General features: G+C 41.2%; 1 long non-coding RNA gene across 1 annotated transcript in view; it reads right to left on the bottom strand.

Annotated features, from left to right (window-relative positions):
• Positions 1-20,513, bottom strand: part of LOC123580876 — a 599,338-nt gene that overhangs the window by 127,440 nt on the left and 451,385 nt on the right. Inside the window, exon 6 of the long non-coding RNA XR_006703511.1 lies at positions 4,733-4,807. This is a non-coding gene — a long non-coding RNA (uncharacterized LOC123580876). The remainder of the gene's footprint in view (positions 1-4,732; positions 4,808-20,513) is intronic.

Below are 20,513 nucleotides of genomic sequence, written 5' to 3' on the forward strand. Positions count from 1 at the left end.
AACAATGAATTTTCTGGAAAAAAAGAAATTGACCTCATTTACAATAGCATCAAAAACATAAAATACTTAGGAATAAATTTAACCAAGGAAGTGAAAGGTCTCCACACTGAAAACTACAAGACACTGATAAAAGAAAGAAGGCACAAATAAATGGGAAAGTATCTCATATTCATGGATTGGAAGAATTAGTATTGTTAAAATGACATACTACCAAAAGCCATCGATAGATTCAACCCTATCAAGATTTTAATGCATTTTTTATAGAAGCACACACAACACTCCTAAAATTTATATGAAACCACAAAGATACGAGATAGCCAAAGAAATCCTGAAACAAATCAGGAGAAGAAGAACAAAGCAGGAGGCACCACACTCCCTGATTTCAAGCTATATTATGAACCTATAGTCATCAAAACAGCATGGTAGTGGCATAAAAACAGACAAATAGACCAAGAGAATGGAATTGAGAGACTAGAAATAAACCTATGCATATATAGTCAACTAATATTTGACAAGGGAGTCAAGAATACTCAACGAGAAAAGACAATCTCTTTAATAAATGGTGTTGGGAAAATTGAATGTTCACATGTAAAAGAATGAAACTGGACTCCTATTTTACACCACTCAAAAATAATTAACTCACAGTGGATTAAAGACTTAAATGTAAGACCTGAAACCATAAAACTCTTAGATGAAAACAGCAATTATACTCCTTGACATGAACCTTGGTAATGATATTGTGATATGATACCTACAGCACAAGAAACAAGATGAAAAACAAGTGGGACCACATCAAACTAAAAAGCTTCTGTACAGCAAAGGAAACCATCAACAAAGTGAAAAAGCAACCTACAGAATGGGAAAAATATTTGCAAACCAGATATTTGATAAGGGGTTAGTATCCAAAACATATAAATAACTCCTACAACTCAATAGCCAAAAAGGTAAATAACTCAATTTTTAAAAATAGGCAGGGGTGCCTGGGTGGCTCAGGTGGTTAAGTGTCCGACTCTTGGTTTCAGCTCAGGTCATGATTTCGTGGTTCGGTTTGTGAGTTGAAGCCCCACATGGGGGCTCTGTGCTGACAGTGCAGAGCCTGGTTGGGATTCTCGCTCTGTGTCTCTCTGCCCTTCCCCCACTCAAGCTGTCTCTATCTCTCTCAAAATAAATAAATAAATTAATTAATTAATTAAAGAAATAAAAAATAAAAATAAAAATGGGCAAAGACCTAAATTGACATTGTTCCAAAGAAGATATACAAAAAGCCAACAGGTACATGAAAAAAATGTTCAGCATCACTAGTCATCAGGGAAATGCAAACTAAAAACATAGTAAGATACCACTTTACACCTATGAGCATGATAGAGATAAGAAATGCTGGCAAGGATGTGGGGAAGAGAACCATCGTGCACTATTGTTGGGACTGTGAATTGGTGCAGCCATTGTGGAAAACAGTATGGAGGATCCTCATAAAAAATTAAAAAGAGAGCTATCATATGATCCCATAATCCCACTTTTGGGAATGTATCCAAAGGAAATGAAAACCCAAACCCAAAAAGATATCTGTATTTCTATAGCCGAGACATGGAAACAACCCAAGTGACTATTAATGGATGAGTAGGTAAATAAATTGTGGTATATATACATGCACACACATGCATGAATATATAATGGGATATTATTCAGCCATAAAAAATGAGGAAATCCTACTATTTGTGACAACATGGATAGTTCCTGCAGGCATTTGCTAAGTAAAATAAGTATTATAAAGAAAGATATGTACTGTACAATTCACTTACATGTGGAATCTAGAACAAAAACAGAAACAAACTCATAGAAAAAAAGACAGACTTGTGGTTACCAGAGGTGGGGGTAAAAGGAGGGGGAACTAGAGGAAGGTGGTCAAAATGTACAAACTTCCAGCTATAAGATAAATAAGTACTAGGGATGTAATGACAACATGATGACTATAGCCATAACACTGCTGTGTAATATCCAGGAAATCATTAAGAGAGTAAGTCCTAAGAGTTCTCATCCCAAGGAGAAAATTTTTTTCTTTTCTTCTTTCTTCTCTTTTTATTGTGCCTATATGAGAAGATGGACGTTAGCTGAACCTACCATGGCAATCATTTCACAATATATGTAAATCAAACCACCATACTGTATGCCTTCAATTTATACAGTGACGCATGTTAATTATTTCTCAATAAAACTGGGAAAAAGACTCCTCACATTGCTTCCTCTTCAGGGCAGTCTCTTTCATGTGTACAATGACCCAACAGCAGACTTTTTCAGAGTGGAAAGCACGTGGAAGGCTTTCCCACTGCTGTCAATGAGAAAAGGTCAGCTTGGAGGAACATATTATAATTTTGAAATGAGTAAATGTAGAAAGAAGGTATTTGGGCTCTGGCTTACATATCAATCTGTGGTTTAAGCTTAGTGTTTTTATTTGAAGTGCAGGGGGCCGGAAGTGATGTCATCAGCTTTTCCTTGATTAGTGCCTCTACAGGACTGAGTCGAGAACTGGTCTTCCAGATGACTGGAATACTTTTATAGCCGCTTAGGTATTTTTTTCACCAAAATAAATACATATTTTACACTTAGGGAAGACTAAAGGAAGGAGTCTCAAATTGGCTTATAAGCTCAGTGATGGAAATAGAATGAGTATTAAATCCTTCTATTTCATTTGAAAACACCATTTGTTGCTAGAGGCTTGGATATAATTCAGGCTCTGGGTAACTTTGATTTTGGTAAACCTGATTTTCTAGTTTTTAAATCTCCAATCACTAAGCATCTGGGTTTTACTCTTTAAAGAAGCTAATACTCTGACAATACTTAATATTTTCCATTTTCAGCAAAGGCAGCTTTAAATATTTCCTAGTGCTAATGCATGATTTGTCTAAGCATATTAGCTAAATCTAATCTTTCATTACTGCTGGTTTGCATCTCTATTTTCAGATGGTTAATTGGCTGACTTTCTGCAAAGTTCAGTTTTTGTTACAGGTCTGATCAAGCTTAACAATAATTTCCTATATTATATTAGCCAAAGTAATGTTTGTTTATGAGCTTAGAGTCATATTTATTAACATCCATGATTAACTGAAAATTGCCCCATGTGGTATTTCAATCCACAAATGTGTTTTGATTAGAGAAGGGACAATTATTCCATTTGCATTTGATTCTAACACAAATGGTATAATTTTCAGCTCTCTTAGTCAAACAGATAATAGTGGAGAAAAGAAAAGGTAAGGCCTCCAAAAGACTGCCCATGTGGCTGCTGCTTTCTGATCATTTAGACCCTGATGTAATTCTTTTCTTTGTAGCACATTTCTATAAAATAGTTTTTGGTATGGATAATTACCTTAATTGTTCATCTAGTCTCTAAAGCATCACTGGGGCATTATCTGTTATGCCGCTTGAAACTGATCATTGTGTACTTTCTAACATATTTCATCCTCTTTAGGATTGGATGTCTGACTATTTAGATTTAATACTTGACGAATATTCTGCATGTAGAAATCTGGTATATAAGAAAAAATATATTTTGAAAAGATGATTTATGTTCTCTTTAATTCTGACTACTTTCTCTGAAGCTTTTGTGACCTGACATAAATCTCCAAGTCTGCCTTTTTATCTGGTAGAATAGAATTTAGCTTTTCACAGACTGTTTGGACTATCAGCAGTCTTTGAGTGATCAGGGGATCAGGGGGGTCTTTGGAAGCATTGAAGTTCCAGCATGGGGTTTAATGGGGGCCCAAGGCATGACAGGGCGGGGGTTGGCCTCCCCGCACCTGCTGACATTGGAGTCACCGCACAGCAACTCCTAGGAGACTCAAGTCACTTTATGCTGGAGATAAGAACCACCCTTTAGGGCCAAAAATCTTGTTTTCCCTTTCAGACAGGGGGGTTACCCTTTCATTCGCTGCTCAGAATAATTTATATAAGATGATCTGACTTTTGCTGTCTTCCTTGGGTTGAGAGCTATATAGATGCAAGTTTTGGTCCTATGCTCTTTTAAAGCTGGATTTAACAGAATGACAGAAAGGCACCAGTGCTTAGCACAGTTCCCAAACATCTCCACCATGCTGGTTGAATGAATGAATGAATGAATGAATGGTTCAGAACATCCTATGTGACCATAGGCCTGAAGCTTCCATTTCAAGCTTCTATGCTTCTGATGGTTTCTTTACCCTGTTTGCTCAATTAGCTGTATCCAAAAGTTTTGCTCTAATTCCTAAAAAAACTTCATCAGCACATCTTAAATTTTTTTGATGAGCTTTAATCTGCATAGAACCCCCTTTTTGTGCCGGAATGCTAGCTTGAATAAATCAGCCAGCTCAAATTGAATAAATCTATTTAAATACTTATAAAATATTAAGGATGCATTTGGGAAAAGCCTCTAAGGTTATTGTGGCACCCATGTACCTCACAGTAACTAATTTATTAAGCAGTTTGCAAACCTGGAAAGAAAGGAAAAAGAAAAATGGTTTCATAAACCAAGAGCAGAAGCCAATTTTTCAGCTCAGATGATGAAAGGAAGCATGCATTTCTAATCAAAAAGACAGATAAGCCTTCTCTCTCCCACCATTCCCTCACCGGTAAAGTGCCTTTTCATCATCAACAACACTCCATTCCTAATGGCTGCCTGGGCCTTTCTGCACCTTCCCCGTACGCTGGTAATGTACACACAGCATCCCTTGAAACAGGAGCCCATTAGCTGCGGCAGACTTACCTTTTCACATGACGATCTTCTGTTGCAAGTCATCAGCGTGGTGTTAAATCATCCCTACTGGGCACGCTCAGAACCCTGTCGGAGGGATAAACCGATATTTAGAGCCATAGCATGAAAATTGCTTTTCAGCCCCCTTGAAGGACAGTTAAAAAAAAAAAAAGGAAAGAAAGGGAAAAGGTCATCAACTAGGCAGGTACCACCAAGCTCATTCTTTTGCCTGGGAGCTTTTCTTCTTTGGATTTCTTTAGATGATCATTTGTGACCCTTAGTCTGGTACGTGTCATGGCGGTCCCTTTGTGCGAAGAGTAAGGTCAGGGCCCACATATTGCTATTGTTCGGTATTCCAGGTGATCCTGCCTCTCCAGCACTTAATAGTACCCCCCTCCCATGGCACTGCAATACACGTTTATATTAATGACAGCTGTCATTTTAAATGAGTTTGGCCTGCCTTGTAAGGTTCAGAAATATTACCTTTCCATTATTCTCCATGCTATCTTGCACAGGTGTTGCTGACTGTAGCCGTTGTGGGGGCCTACGGAGAATCCTATACATAGATCCCTAATAATGCCTTAATTGTCCCATCATTTCCCACAGGCCACCCTGAGAGAGTGCTCACTGGTTCCTCCTGCCTCTCCCCACATGCATTTATTGGGCATACATTGATACCTTAATAATAACTGTATTAGGTTTAATACAGCATATGTAAAGCATGTGGAAATATCAGGGACAGGGAAGATAGAGTCTGTAGGAGTCACTTTGTTGTTTATTCTTAAGGGACAGTATTAACAAACTGCATGCTAAACCTAGCCATGGCTTTTTTTAGCATCATCTGCCCAGTTTGTGTAGGAAACAATAAACATGATGCCCAAAAAGGACTCCAAGTTCAGTAATGGTTTTTCCAGGCTCATCTACTGGACGAAGAAAAGGGTTTTTAGGGGTAGCCTATATCTTCTTTTACCCAGGTAAAGGGGGAGGGTGGACTTGATTTCTGACAAGCTGCAAATATATGTGGAGTCAAGTCATTTGTTATTTTAGGCCTGAGTTCCCAGGCACGTTTTCTCAAGGTGCTTACATGCAGCACATTTCCATGTTTTTCTTGCTCCGGGAAGCTGGTCAAGACATGCTTGAAAACAGGAGTATGTTCGACAGAACTAGAAACTCATCTTTCCCAGCAGGTAGGGTGACATTTCCCCACAGCTCTGAATACCGAAGGGAAGATTGCAAGCAAGTTGAAGACCACCATTCCTGAGCATAATTCATTTCCTGGCCACCATCAGTGCCTCCTAACATTTGTCACCATATCCTGGCTTCTTCCAGGACACAGCCTTCTGGCTGTGGTCACTCTGATCTGGTCCAGTTCAATTACCATGGGACATCAGCACGTCTGAGGGTCTGCAGCCCTGTGATTTTTCCTTTGATTGGTTTTGTCCCTTTAATGGGTCACCACTTGAATCTTAGTTTAACAGAAGCATTCAGACAAACTGGAGGAAGAGCTTAAAGATCAGAGAACTAGAACTGACTTTTTCCACCCCAGGCTAACTTCCTGCAAGGGAAGTGGCACGACAAAGCTCAGCAGTTTCCCTGGGTTTCCCCGAGGATAGGATTCCCTGCATCTGTCCAGAGGCCACCCTCTCCCTGGAAAATTCAGATTCAGTAAATCTCCGTTGAGGCCTGAGAATCTGTTTTTAATAGAAGACTTGGTGATTTCCCTCAACAGGGAAGTTTCTTTGTAAGGATTTTGGGGAATGTTCTTTTGGTAAATACATGCCAAAAATTCCTGTTTAGACAGCAAGCTGATGAGCATTTTGATGCATTGAATGAGTGAATACTTTCATTCCAAGTCCAGCCACACAGAGTCTACTGGATAAGATGATGCCAAAGAACAAGTTTGTGTAAAGGGAGCAGTAGAGGGAGAGGGGAAGGACGTGACGAGATGAAAGAAAGTTCTGGAAAACTCAAGGCAGTGGTGGGGGGTGGGGGTGGGAATGGGGAGCCTCAAGGAGACTCAAGCCCCAGGACAGTTATCTCTGCCTTCACAAGGGCTGGTTTTAATCACTCTCTTGTACCTTTTGCTGGTGTCGTTTGTCAAACCTTCCCATAAAAGTTGCAGAGTGAGGTTATGCAGCGGGTACCATCATCCATCTCCAATTATTGACCGGAGTGGGAGGTGGTTCTCCATCCCTCCCTCTCCAGCCTGCCGTCTGCTTTTGTTCTATCCTGCAACCTTTCAGCCCCACGCTGGAATGGAGCACAGCCCCCACGGCCTTTGCAAACAAAACCCTTCGCAGCCTGTTGCATGCGCCTTCTGGGTGTGCTTTCCTGGCATCTGCTTTAGAGACTTCCTCTTCTGGGGATTTACCGATTTGAAACAAATCCCTGGGCTTTGGCCCTGAATCCCATAATTTTAAACTGTGTGATGATCAGAGTCGTTCATCAAGCTCTAATAACAATGTGGTAGGAGCTGCTTTCCTCTTGTCTGATCTGTCCTCGGTTGTACTGCCTGCTCTCTGCCATGGGGCTCAGATGTTGCAGTTGATCTGCCCAGTGGGTTTACAGGCAGGACGGGAGCAGGTACGTGAGTAGATGAGGAACAGGAATACCTTCATGTACACTTGGCCCTATTTTAATCCAAAGACAACCGAAAATACCAGTGACTAAGGTTCATGAAGCACTTAGCATGCCATGCTGTGGGCAGTATTCCAGGGGTTTACGTGGGTTAATTTGTCAATCCTCACAACAACTCCACAAGGCGCAAGGCTGGTACTATTGTCGAGCCCACTTTGCATATTCAGTCTGTGATCACATGGAAGCAGATTCAGGTCCCTACGTCTATCAGCTTCCCTACTGAACACATGGCCTGGAGTTTGAAAGAGGAAGGTATCTCCAGACAAGGGTACAAGGAACCACAGGGGTTGAAAAGCACCCAGAGACTCATTCTGTATGACAAGTCTGTGTAAGATTAAAAAAAAAAAAATAAGTGGAGTTTTCAGGAAAGGCCAGTGACTAGAACTATAAGATGATTAGAAGTTATCCTTTGCCTTAGACCAGGTAAAATGCACAGAAATCAGGCATGGGTGGTCAGCACAGCTAGTGGAATGACCAGGAAGGAAAAAATGAAGGCACGTGTAAGCTGACACAGCAGCAGGTCCACCGGGGGCTGAGTCTGGGACCAAATAATCAGCATTTGATATCAATGAAGAGAATAACTGGCTGACATATGAATTTGAATATAAATACTTTGAAGCTATCTTGTTTTTCATTTGGCCCTTTACCAACTTTACTGATAACTTTATTTTGAAAAAGATTTCTCTGATTTTACTTGTATTTATTTTTTGGTTTGATAACAAAAGATGATTATATGGGTTCCCTTGCTACTGGCATCTTTCTCATGGCCCACAGCACATTATTTTCCTTTTGGCCTTTCTTAAAACTGATGCTAGGGGAGACAGTATTGTCTAGCATGGCACTTTCCAAAAGAAATTTAACGCAAACCATACAGGCATATCAAACATTTCTAGTAGCCACATTTTTTAAATGAAAATAAAACAGATAAAATTTATTTTAACCATGTATTTTATTTATCCCAACATATCTAGTGCGTCATTTCAACATTTCTCTGAAATCTGGAGTGTAGTTCACACGGCACATCTCATTTTAGAGCTGTCACAGTGTTCCAAGTGTTCAATGGCTGTATGTGGCTCATCGTTAGCCATCCTGTTGTAGGGTGCCATTACAGTAGTTAAAAGTCAACAAAACTGGTCATATTTGGCTGTCTTGCTTTTTAGCAGGTTATCCTTTGAAAAGTTAGTTACCACGCGAAGCCTCATTTTTCTCACTGGTCAAATAGAGACAATGATAATAAATGATTTCATGCATAAAACTGTACTGAACCTGGGCCCTGTGCTGGGCTCCCAGAAGCATTCAGTAAATGTCAACACCAAGACCTCTATAGCCTAGCTCCCACCCTGGATCATCTCCTTCAGAGCCCATGCAGGCTAAAGTTAGTGCTCAGCTGTTAAGCACACTAGGCTCCTTATTTCTCTCTATAACAATATAATTATCTATCTATCTATCATCTATCTATCTTTCAGTAATTCTCAACTGGGGGCATCTAACAGGTAGAGGCCAAGGGATCTGCCAAACATCTATAGTGCACAGGATAACCCCCACCTCCATCATAACAAAGAGTTATCCAACCCTAAATTTTAATAGTGCAGCGACTGACAAATGCTGATTTAACCAGACTAACCTGTGTGCACATGTGTACATATGATTTTATTATTCTTTGATCACTTTTGAAGTAATTTGGAATATAAATTATAGACATAAATAGGAAAACACCAGCTTTAGTCCTTGGGATACCTCTCACTTATTTTATAGAGGGACTCTGCACAAGAAATTGCATAAACAGGCTTCCTCAGGCTTTCCAGAGGGGAAGCAGTATGATTTGTGCAGTCATATGTGGGAGGCAGATGAGCTCCCACACTCCTGTGACCCGCGACCAGTCAGCAGAGGCTCCACTATTGTGGGGCTGATGGGATCCTGACAAGACTTTGGCTTCCACTGGACTTGCTCCCTTGCCAGAATCGAGTGCCATGTGAAAGCTGACAGCTGCCTTTCTGCTCCCCAGGGCCTGCTGGGTCACAGGACCCAAGGAGAAGGAGGAAGAAGTAGTCACAGTGCCAGTTCTGGGGCAGGTGGCCCCATGATAAGGCCCCTTACTATCCTCTTCCAACTCCTTTCTCTCATTTATGTTATGAGGAATGTACTCAATTCACTATGCACCCTTAGAGGGGCCTTGTGGGAGATGGTTCCACCACCCTACCTGCAGATAGTTTTAGAGTGCCACATTTATTCACAGGGCTTCCTTGGGAATTTGCAGGCTGCAGGCTATAAGACAGCTGCACCAGCTTGCCTTTTCTCCTTGGCATTGTCTCAGAAGTCTTTGTGAGGTACTTCTTGCCTTAGTTCCTACACTTGTGTGCTTTCTCCCTCACCACTGTGCTATTTTCCCTTAAGGTTTTCCAAGTAAAGTCTTTTGGGCATCTCAGGTCCCCCTTGGAGAAAGCACTATACCCCGTGTAGGTGCTGGGGCTCACTTCACTGAAACTTCCAGTAGACAGGGGTTTTTAGTCCCCTTTGCTCCCAATTGTATTGAAACCTCATTTGTAAATCTTGCTGCAAAAAGCTGCTTCAGTGCTTCTTTGATTTCTGCCTTCTATGGAGCAGCTGTTTTGTTTGTCTTTGTTCGTGATTTCCTGGCCGGCTGTTGATGGTGTCTGTCATTCAGTGACCAGAAGGCACCCTAGCCCCGTTCTCTGTGCGTGAGGGTGAATACAGCACTCTGGTGAGAAGCACGTGACAAGGCAGCTCCTTCAGCTTCTCATGGGATCAACATGGGCTGATGAAGCAGAGACGCCTGGACTGCAGTCTTCAGCCGCCACTAGTTCTGGTGACCTAGTTAACTCCCCAGACCATAAGATCATTCTCAATAAAACAGTGCAAACTCTCCATTAAAATTCAAAGTAAGTATGAGCCCCAAGAGGAAATGTTCTGGCTTGAAGACCATGTCTGGTGAACAGATGGATGAAAGCCAAGAGACTGGCTATGTGCCCTTGCCAATGCTGGGGAGCTATTCCTCTCCCACATGGCTTCCTCTTTCACCGAATGATCAGGTTCCTTCTGGCCACCTGGAAAACACAGAGTCAAACACCTGTTTAAGTAGATATGCTGAGCTCTGGGCCTGCCTCCACTGATCCATCTGTAGCGCCCGACCCAACATTCACCAGCTGCTTTACTGAGCATGAGGCGGGGCACGGGCTTTGATGACAGCATTAACAATGCACTTAAACCACCACAGAGTTGATGCTTCCCACATCGGTGGGGACGTGCAAACTTGGAACCTGGGGCCTGCCCAAGTTTTTCCAGACTGGGGGAAGGGAGGTGGGCTGTGAGAGCACAGTACAAGGCCAAGTGAGCCCGCACCCATTGCTGGCCTCAGCGCTGGGGCTGAGGCAGACCTTCTCTAGGAGCAGACGGTGGCTTGGCTGGGCTCGTGTTCCAATTCTAGAGAGAGGAGGGCATTCTGTTGGAAGCAGCCGTGGAAACGATCATTTTACATAGAGCAGTTCTCTCCTCTGTCTGGGTAGAGCTCAGCTTATGGAGAAAGCTCAAGAAAAGAGGAAAGAGGAAAGATCTTCTTTTAGCCTTTGCATTTGTACGTGTGTGGGGCGTTTGCATTTTCCTTTTTGGCTAGGTGATGTTGAGTCTGTGCTCCTTTAATTTTATTGTCACCACTCTCCACCTAATAAAAATGGTCACTAAGCACCATTAATTGTGTGGTGCAAGGCAAGCAGAATACTCTATTCCAGTACATGAGTGCCCTATATTCTCGGAAGCTGGATTGTGATTTGGGAGAATCTCAGGTGATTTTGAAGGGTGGTGCCAGAAGAAATACCACAACCTGGTTCTTAAAGCAATCTCTGAATAGTTGAGTGGTAAAAAAGGAATCACTGCCACCTTTCTTCAGGCCTAATATCTGCATTCAAGGAAGAATAATAAATGGGCCCAAACATTCTATTGAGTCCTTAATATGGGCCAGGCACTGCTGTAAGTACTCTTGCTAATTAACTAATTTAAATCTTCACCACCCTAGAAGGGAGATAGCACAGTTTTACAGATGAGGAATCTGATGCACAAGGAGGTTAAGTAGCTTCCTCAGGACATTGTTAGCAAGTGCTGGAGGTGGGACAAAGAGGGTTCCAGGCTGCTGCAACCCAACGGCTGCATTGGGCTTGAAAATAATTATGAATTATGTTCACTTACCTCCTAGACAATTTAGAAACAAGTTCATTTTTAAACACATTTACCACAAGGCAATTCTAAAGTGGCTTTTTCCAACATTCAAACACGGTTTTTGGGTAACTCTTTCCCAGGTGACCTTAGTGCTTTCTCCCCCTATGTCTTACGCAGGCCTTGGGTCACAAACTTCATGGCCTCTTGGATGATTTCCAGTCCCATCTACTTCTAACTGCTCAGAACTCTGTGAGCAAAATAATTTGGTGAGTGGTGATGTGAGGGGAATGCAAGCATGGCAGAGTGTGGAAAAACAAAGACAGATTTACAGCTACCAAATGCAGGGGGTGCAGGGTGAGGCGAGAGGGCCCCCGGTCTGTCTTCTCCCTTCCTCTAGTGACTCTCTTCCGCCTGGAGTCACCTGCTCTCCTGTGTCCCAAGTATCCATTTGCTCCCTAACCATCAGGGAGCAATTGTCCTTAGCTTGTTAAGTGTGAGTATTTGACCCAGGACTCAAATCAGTCTTTGGTAACCACGCTTGACAGATTTATCATTGATGAAAAGACAAGTCAATCTACTGAACCTTAAAGCTGTGTTGTTCTGGGAATCATACCAAGTCTCAGAAGATCTCTCTGTAGCATTAAAAGACCCTGGTCTTCCAAGACCAGTGCTTTCCACTGTGGCTCCCCCATAGTCAAGAAATATCCTTTATAGCACATATCATAGGTGGAAGAGGAATGAAGGCAATAGGGGAGCAATCCTTGCAGTCAATTCATCTTTAACACTTGCTGGCTAACTCTCAGGCCTGTGGAGTATAGGCCCCAGTGGGCAAGGCCATGGCAAGTACATCTATGTGTCTGATGTGTGATAGAAACCACCCCCACCCCCCCGCCCATAGATGGTACAGATAGAGTATTCCCTACATTTTATCTAATTCAATTCTAATGACAGGCAGAAAAAACAAATTCAGAACACATGGAGTCTAACCTCAATTCTTCACTTATTAATTGTGTGACCTTGAAGAAGTCACCTACAGGCTTTTGGTGTTTCCTCACTCACTGCATAAAGGGTTTGGGCCAGATCATCTGTCATCTCCTGCTCAGTGATAGTACTAATGCTTATAATTTCAAGGTGTGTGGGTGGAGTCAGGTTTCCATTTTACTTGGGGATTGTAAGGAAAGTGCAAGACTCTTCAAACCATGACAAATATAGAAAGCAAGCAAGTTTATCATTTTCACTGCATGCTGTATGTATATAGATATATAAATATGTAGTCAGCATCTGGAACATAATGTAAAAATTTTTTCTGAGTAATTTCAAAGCATATGCCACGTGCTGAATGGAGATTTCTAGGACTTCTCCAATTGCGAACTTCAACACTCACCTCTAATATATTCCGACTTAAAGTGTGCAACCTTGTTTAAAATGCACTGCTAAAGCATATATTTTCGTGTATTGCTATGTCTGAATGCATGATAACCAGGTTGAAAATCAAATTATCTGTGTTAGGGTGAATATTATAGTGTGAATACTGCCTGCTGTGCTGTGAATGAATCTTGTAAACACAATCAAATGCATCTTTCCCTTTCTCACGCGTTCAGCAACCCCCCTGCTCAGAGAGGCGATTCTTCACCTTCCACTTCCCATTGTCACCGCGGTTCATGTTTATTGTGGGTGACATCTTCAGCTTCCACACAGTGTGAGCTCTGCCATGTTGAAACTGAGCATTCCCCTCAGAACATAAGGCTTTAGGTTAAAGCCTCTTCTTGAATTAGGAAAAAGAAAAATAAAATTTGCCCCCCTTTTTTTCTAGCAGTACGTGAAATGCTTTGTTTAACTACAAGTGCCCACCCAGAAATTGCAGGTCTCTCAAACTGTTTTGTGGAAAGGAAAGAGGAGACGTGTAAAGGGAGCCATTTTTGCTCAGTTGCTAATTTACTACGTTATCCCAGCGGGAGGAGAGGGGTATGCCCTGTGACATTCAGAGAAGACCCTGAACTTCCGGAAGCATTAAGCCAGCAGAAAGCCGAAGTCTTTCAGCGGGGAGAGTGAGTGAGCTCCGTGCTGTCACAAACTTTGAGTCACTCCTGCACTGCTGTCTAAATACTTTGTGGAGCAGTCATGGTAGTCATTCATGGAGTGCATGGCTTTTGATGCTAACAAGGGATTAAGGGAGGACTCCATCTGATAAAAGGAACTCCATTGTTCCAATGCCATACAAGGCGAGGTTGCTGTGAGGGCTGAGCAGAAGATGGCCCACACAGGGTTGTACTAGATCTTTCCTCCCTCTGGCAGCATCTTTACCTACTGTTGCCAAATCTCCGAGGTTCACAATTGCAACTTCCAGAAAGGGAAAATAAACTCCATGAATTATGGGGTTACCCTGACCAGTTCTTTATGTAATAAGTCAGTTAGTTGCTCTCTTAGCAAAATAGTGTAGGTGATAGTATTGGAGATGAATTTCTTTCTCCTTTCCAAACCCTTCCTTTCCTCTTTTCATATCTATCCTTATTTGACCCACAGCACTTATCACCCCATACAGGCTCTATAGCACTCAAGAAGATCACCCTGACCCGTACCCACTGCAGACTGCCTGCCTTGGGCAGCCTTCTATTGCTTTCCTGTACCCTCCCCATATTCTAGTTTTTTCCCCGTATTTACATCTCCCTGTCTGTGGACTCTGAGGCATGAGTACCTAAAAGGGTTCATAGCTCAATTTGCAGGCAGAATTCCTGTCTATCAGAAGTCTTCCATTCCAGGAAGAAGAAATGGTGACAACTTAGACATTGGGGCAGACCAGAGGTTTGAGCAGCCTATGATCCTTTTAGTTCTGGAAACATGGCTGATTGAACAGCCTAGGTTGAATCAGCCTAGCTGATTGAACAACAATCAGCCTAGTTGTTCCCAGGAAACATCCTTATTTATTCATCATGGATTGTGACAATTGGATACTCACAAACCCTCCCAAGAATAGTAATGGGGTCCAGAGTTATCTTTCAGGCAGGGGTGTCCTCCTCCAGCCCCTAATTCTTTCCATGCATTAAAAAAGAAGGCTAAAATGAAGCTCAAATGGAGTCTTAGGAGGAAAAGATCACGAAAGGAGATTCTTTATGCCAAGTGTGGAAGAGAGAAGGGGTCCTCGTGGCTGATACTGCTGTTGTCTTATCAGTGGCCTGTATAGTGAGAGGCAAGGGTCATTATTTTAGTAACTAGCTGGCAGAACTACCCCCACCTCCCCTGTAGATCTTTCTGGGCATTGACTGATGTTAGCAAAAAGCAGCCCGAGAAAACACTGGGGAAATGCAGGGATTGATCAGCTTTGAACACGGAACCCATGAAGATGATAATATTTCTCCATTTTCACCCCATATCCTCCCATGTACCATTGCCCCCTCCCACCCACACACCTTCCAGTGTGCAAGATGTCTCTCCCAAGTCCCCTCCCTCCCTTAAGGTTACACCCATTTTCTGAGGCAGCATAGATCAGGACTCCTCTTTGAAACAATGCAAAACACTCAAGGCCTGAAACATTTGAGTATTCTAGCTGAGGGATTTCAAGATGGACAGGAGTTTGGAAGTCCCAGAGAAGCATAAAAAACAGGAAACAGGATTCCCTATGGTCTCTTAGCTGTTGCTTCACATATGTTACCCACAATTCAGCAAAGAATTGTGCCTTGGGAGAAAAGCAGGTTTTATATGCCCTAATAATAGAAACAATAATAACTATCATTTATTTACCACTTACTGAGGGCCAGGTACTAAGTGCTAAGCACTTTACACACATTATTCCACTTAGTTTTCAAAGATTCCCATTATTACTCCCTTTTACGGATAAGCTAACAGAGGCTTAAAGAAGTTGCGTAGCCTGCTTAAAGTTATAGTTAGTAAGTGGCGGATTTGGAATTCAAACTGAGGCAGCCTGACTCTGGAGACTACAGAAAGAATGTATGTGTGTGCATGTGCACACACACCCACAAGTAAACTCCTGAAAGGGCAAGGGCACTGTTCTCTGCCATAAACTGCAGCCTGAAAACTAGTCCTTCACACATAGTAGACACTCTATAAAGGTTGAATGAGTGGTAAGAGAGTGGATTCAACTTAAGGCTCTACTAAATTCATGCATTTAAAAAATAAGATAAAACTAATATTTGTCCATTCTTTTTAGCATTTCAAATTGTTTGTACGTGTTGTCTCATTTTATTCTTATGAAACTATGCAGTTGGGATGGCACACTTCAAAAAAAGAAAGTGGAGCCTGGAGAGTCAGAGGCAGACATTTCTCACAGCTAGTTAGTGATGGTCATAAAAATGGTTAACATTTCATCATTTCCGTGCATCAGGAGCTATGCTATTATTACCTTTTATTTATCCAATTATCTAATCCCAATAATCCTCAAAATGTAGTTTCTATTATGTCCCCTTAATAGAAGAAGGAACCAAAGCACAGATAGGCTAAGACCTCACACTTAACATATTCACCTATGCGTGTGTTAGTATTAAATCTGTTCAGAGTTAGGATTAGCTGCTGTGTCTTAATGGTTTTTCTCGTATTTTGATTCACATGCTATTTTGCCAGAAAAAGGTACCTAGGAGATATTTTCCTCTGATAGACCTTGAGGCTAAGAGAAGGCAACAGATTTTCCTGGAGTCAAACAGCTAGTGGCATAACCAATAACAAAATGAGACTAGAACTGTGCTGTCCAACGAAGTGGTCACCAGCTACATACTGCTATTTAAATTTGAATTAATTAAAAGTAAATAGCTAAAGGGGCACCTGGATGGCTCAGTTGGTTAGGCGTCTGACTCTTGATTTCGGCTCAGGTCATGATCTCACAGGTTTATGAGTTCGAGCCCCTCCCCTGCTCGTGCTCTCGCTGTCTCTCTCAAAATAAATAAATAAATAAACAAACGTTAAGACAAAGTAAATAGCTAAAAATCCAATTCCTCAAGTTGTATTAGCCACATTCCATGTGCTCAGTCATCCCACATATTTAATGGTGATCCTCTTGGGCAATGCAAATGATTGATTTCACTGTCTCTTTGGTTTATTTTCCTAATATACTCATGTTTTTGTTGGTAGACCCACGTGCATGTATTTTCCCACTAGATATGACTGTGTGTTAGGAAACCAAGGCTCTGCATTTATCCACTCATTCTTGCCTTCCTGTGTTACAGGCCAGGCCCGGCATTGCCCTAGGCAACATACAGCCCTGTCTTTCAAGAGATCTGTGATTTATTTTAAGAAGCTAAAACCATTTCTGAAACAACTAAAGAACAATTCAAAGCCATCTTAGGAGTAAATATATTAATTCCTGATATTTATGTTGATATCAAGAGTTTACAAAGGGCTTTCACATGCCATTGTCTCACTTAAGCTCCAAAATAACCAAATATGAGAGCAGATATAACTGTTCCCATTTCAGAGATGAGAAAACTGAAGTTCAGTATGTATAAATAACCAACTTGAACTGAAATATGTCAAAGCCTAGATTAGACAACTCCTGTATGTATGGTCATATTGGAGGAATTCAAGGCAAGAGATATAACCATAAAGGAAAAATTTCTGATTTTCATCGTCTAGTCCAGGCCCAATTTAGGAAAAGTAGAGATGCATAGGGCATGAATGAAACACAGCCTCTACCCTCTCAGAACTTGTCATCCAGTTCAGAAAGTATCCATATATCAATAGAAAAAGCATAAGTTACCAAGCAGCAGATGTCCTGGTAATATGCAGTCTTGCTCCTTCATGTAGCCTCACTACTTAGCATGGAGCCCACCACATAGTAGGCACTCAACATAAATTTGTGTGTGCATGTAATCAATGCTTGGGTCCAAGAGAGGGAACAGACAATGTACATAATAATTCAAGACTCTGAAATGTGACTCCATCTAATTATGTAGTTGTCAGTTAACATGTACACTGACTTCTTTCATTGCTTTTGAACTGCTTTTCTGATAGCAATTTTTATATAAACACATCTTTACCTCAGGAAATTGGCTAGGGCATTAGATTACCAAGAAAGGCTAAAACTATTGTGGGAAACAGCAAGAACAGTTTGCATTTAAAGTAAAAATAGGAATGGAGGAATGATATAGGAGAACTAGTCACAGACAGCTAGCTGTTGGGCCCAAAATGTGAGAGCCTTTTGGAAAATGTTTGGGAAGATAAGGTTGTCATTTGGTTTGGGGTATTTCTGTCTCTTGACCCAATTGCTAATGGGAGGGATGTTTTGATTTTCTCAAAATATATTGAAAAGCTTTCTGAATGACTCCAAGTATCCCAGAGAAACTTTGAATTGGGTACAAAACTGCATACTGGGAGGATCAATTCTATTTTTTTTTTAAACTTCAAGGAAAACTTAAGAATATAGTAGGTCTATGTTTTATTCATCTTCACCATCCCAGTAGACAATGACCAAATAAGCAAATATATGAATTATATTTGGGAATGTTTCTAATCTAATTCCAATCAGAAATAAAGATGTAATTGTAAATTGTTTTGGACTGTTATTTTCTCACACAAGACTTTTCAAACTAAGATGTTCGTGGTTGGTATAGGGGAAGCCTGGAGGAGGGGAGAGCCCAAAGCTCCCCCAAGATTTACCAGTCTTCTTAACCACTTGAGGGATGCTACCCCCAAGGTTAAATAGTGTGAAGCCTTGAATTAGACGATGCTTCACTCTAGTACCCATAGGTTCCTCTTTCTCTTGTCTGGGTCCTAACTTGGGAAGCAACATAGGCCTGGTATCTTCAAAGGAGCATCTTAAATTAGAACAGGAGAGGGACTCTAGGGGATAATTCTCTAAGAGCCTAGGATACTGCCATCCTCTCTTATGTGAATTTCTATAACAGCCTCCCACAGGTCTCTCTGCCTCAAACCCTTGCTCTCTGCAACCCATCTGTCTTGCGCCTCTACAAACTAGCTCCTTATTGCCTGTGAAATAAAGTATAAACTCCTTGCCCAAGCATTCAAGGCCCAGCACCATCTGACACTAGCCTGCTTCTAAAGCCTAATTTCTTACTACTCCAATCTAGACTAACCACTCTGCTCATTACTTTATAATTATATTCATATTTAGGATGATTCTCTAAGGTTTACCCATACCTGAAATTGAACCTCCAGGTTTCTGAATTTCCTTGGCCTGTAGTAAGATGCAATGTTTACTGGATGGATGGATGGATGGATGGGTAGATGAATTTCATCCCTGTGTTTCTTCCAATCTCAACAATTCTTTACTAACACATTTTACATTTATCTAGTCCTACTTTGAATCCCAAATCGCTGTCTCTACCTAGTTGGCACTCAGCATATGTTGATTTGAGTGGCTAATTCTTAATTAGCTAATTACTTAATTAAATCAGTGAGTATTTGTTGAGTGCCTGTTATATAGTAGGCACTGTACCAGGAACCAGGGATACAGACAAATGAGCTTCCAGCCCACTGACAGGAGTTCTCAGTCTAACAGGGGAACAAATGTGAAAATCACCAGTCAGAGTTATAAATGATACACACAAGGGGTGCTGTGTGAGCTCATTGGGGAAATCCAGATGATGGTGATTCAATAACATCTGAGGGACTAAAGAAATATTCCTAAGAAGTGATAATATTTGATCGGATGGATGCTCACTTGTGTGTGTCTTTTTTCTCCAAATCTACCAGCACAGAGCTTTTGTTTTGACCAGAGCCTCATACTTGGTAATAATAATAATCTTTTGAATTTTGAGCTGCCTCACCATGATTAAAGAGATTTCATTTCCCTATCTCAACTGAGATTCTCACAAAACCCACAAGGCAGGAGAGACACAGGACCCAAGAGCAATATCCATTCAATCTCCTGGTCAGTATTTATGTATGTATGTATCTATGTATTTATTTTTGAATTTTTTATGTCTACTTTATTAGCTTTTAGTATTTTCACACTTTAATTTATTATTGTTATTATTATTATTATTATTATTATTATTTTTAATTTATATCCACGTTAGTTAGCATATAGTGCAACAATGATTTCAGGAGTAGATTCCTTAATGCCCCATACCCATTTAGCCCATCCCCCCTCCCACAACCCCTCCAGTAACCCTGTTCGTTCTTCATATTTAAGAGTCTCTTATGTTTTGTCCCCTCTCCCTGTTTTTATATTATTTTTGCTTCCCTTCCTTATGTTCATCTGTTCTGTGTCTTAAAGTCCTCATATGAGTGAAGTCATATGATATTTGTCTTTCTCTGACTCATTTTGCTTAGCAAAATACCCTCTAGTTCCATCCATGTAGTTGCAAATGGCAAGATTTCATTCTTTTTGATTGCCTAGTAATGCTCCATTGTATATATATACCACATCTTTATCCATTCACCCATCGATGGATATTTGGGCTCTTTCCATACTTTGGCTATTGTTGATAGTGCTGCTATAAACATTGGGGAGCATGTGTCCCTTCGAAACAGCATACTTGTATCCCTTGGAAAAATACCTAGTAGTACAATTGCTGGGTCATAGGGTAGTCCTATTTATAATTTTTGAGGAACCTCCATACTCCATTTCCAGAGTGGCTGCACCAGCTTGCATTCCCACCAGCAGTACAAGAGAGATCCTCTTTCTCTCCATCCTCACCAACATCTGTTGTTGCCTGAGTTGTTAATGTTAGCCATTCTGACAGGTGTGAGGTGGTATCTCACTATGGTTTTGATTTGTATTTCTCTGATGATGAGTGATGTTGAGCATTTTTTCATGTGTCGGTTGGCCATCTGGATGTCTTCTTTGGAGAAGTGTCTATTCACGTCTTTTGCCCATTTCTTCACTGGGTTATTTGTTTTTTGGGTATTGAGTTTGATAAGTTCTTTATAGATTTTGGATATTAACCCTTTATCTGATGTGTCGTTTGCAAATATCTTCTCCCATTGCGTCAGTTGCCTTTTAGTTTTGCTGATTGTTTCCTTCACTGTGCAGAAGCTTTTTGTTTTGTTGAGGTCCCAATAGTTCATTTTTGCT

This window comes from Leopardus geoffroyi, chromosome A3 (genome assembly GCF_018350155.1).
Source record: "Leopardus geoffroyi isolate Oge1 chromosome A3, O.geoffroyi_Oge1_pat1.0, whole genome shotgun sequence".
Taxonomy (NCBI): Eukaryota; Metazoa; Chordata; class Mammalia; order Carnivora; family Felidae; genus Leopardus; species Leopardus geoffroyi.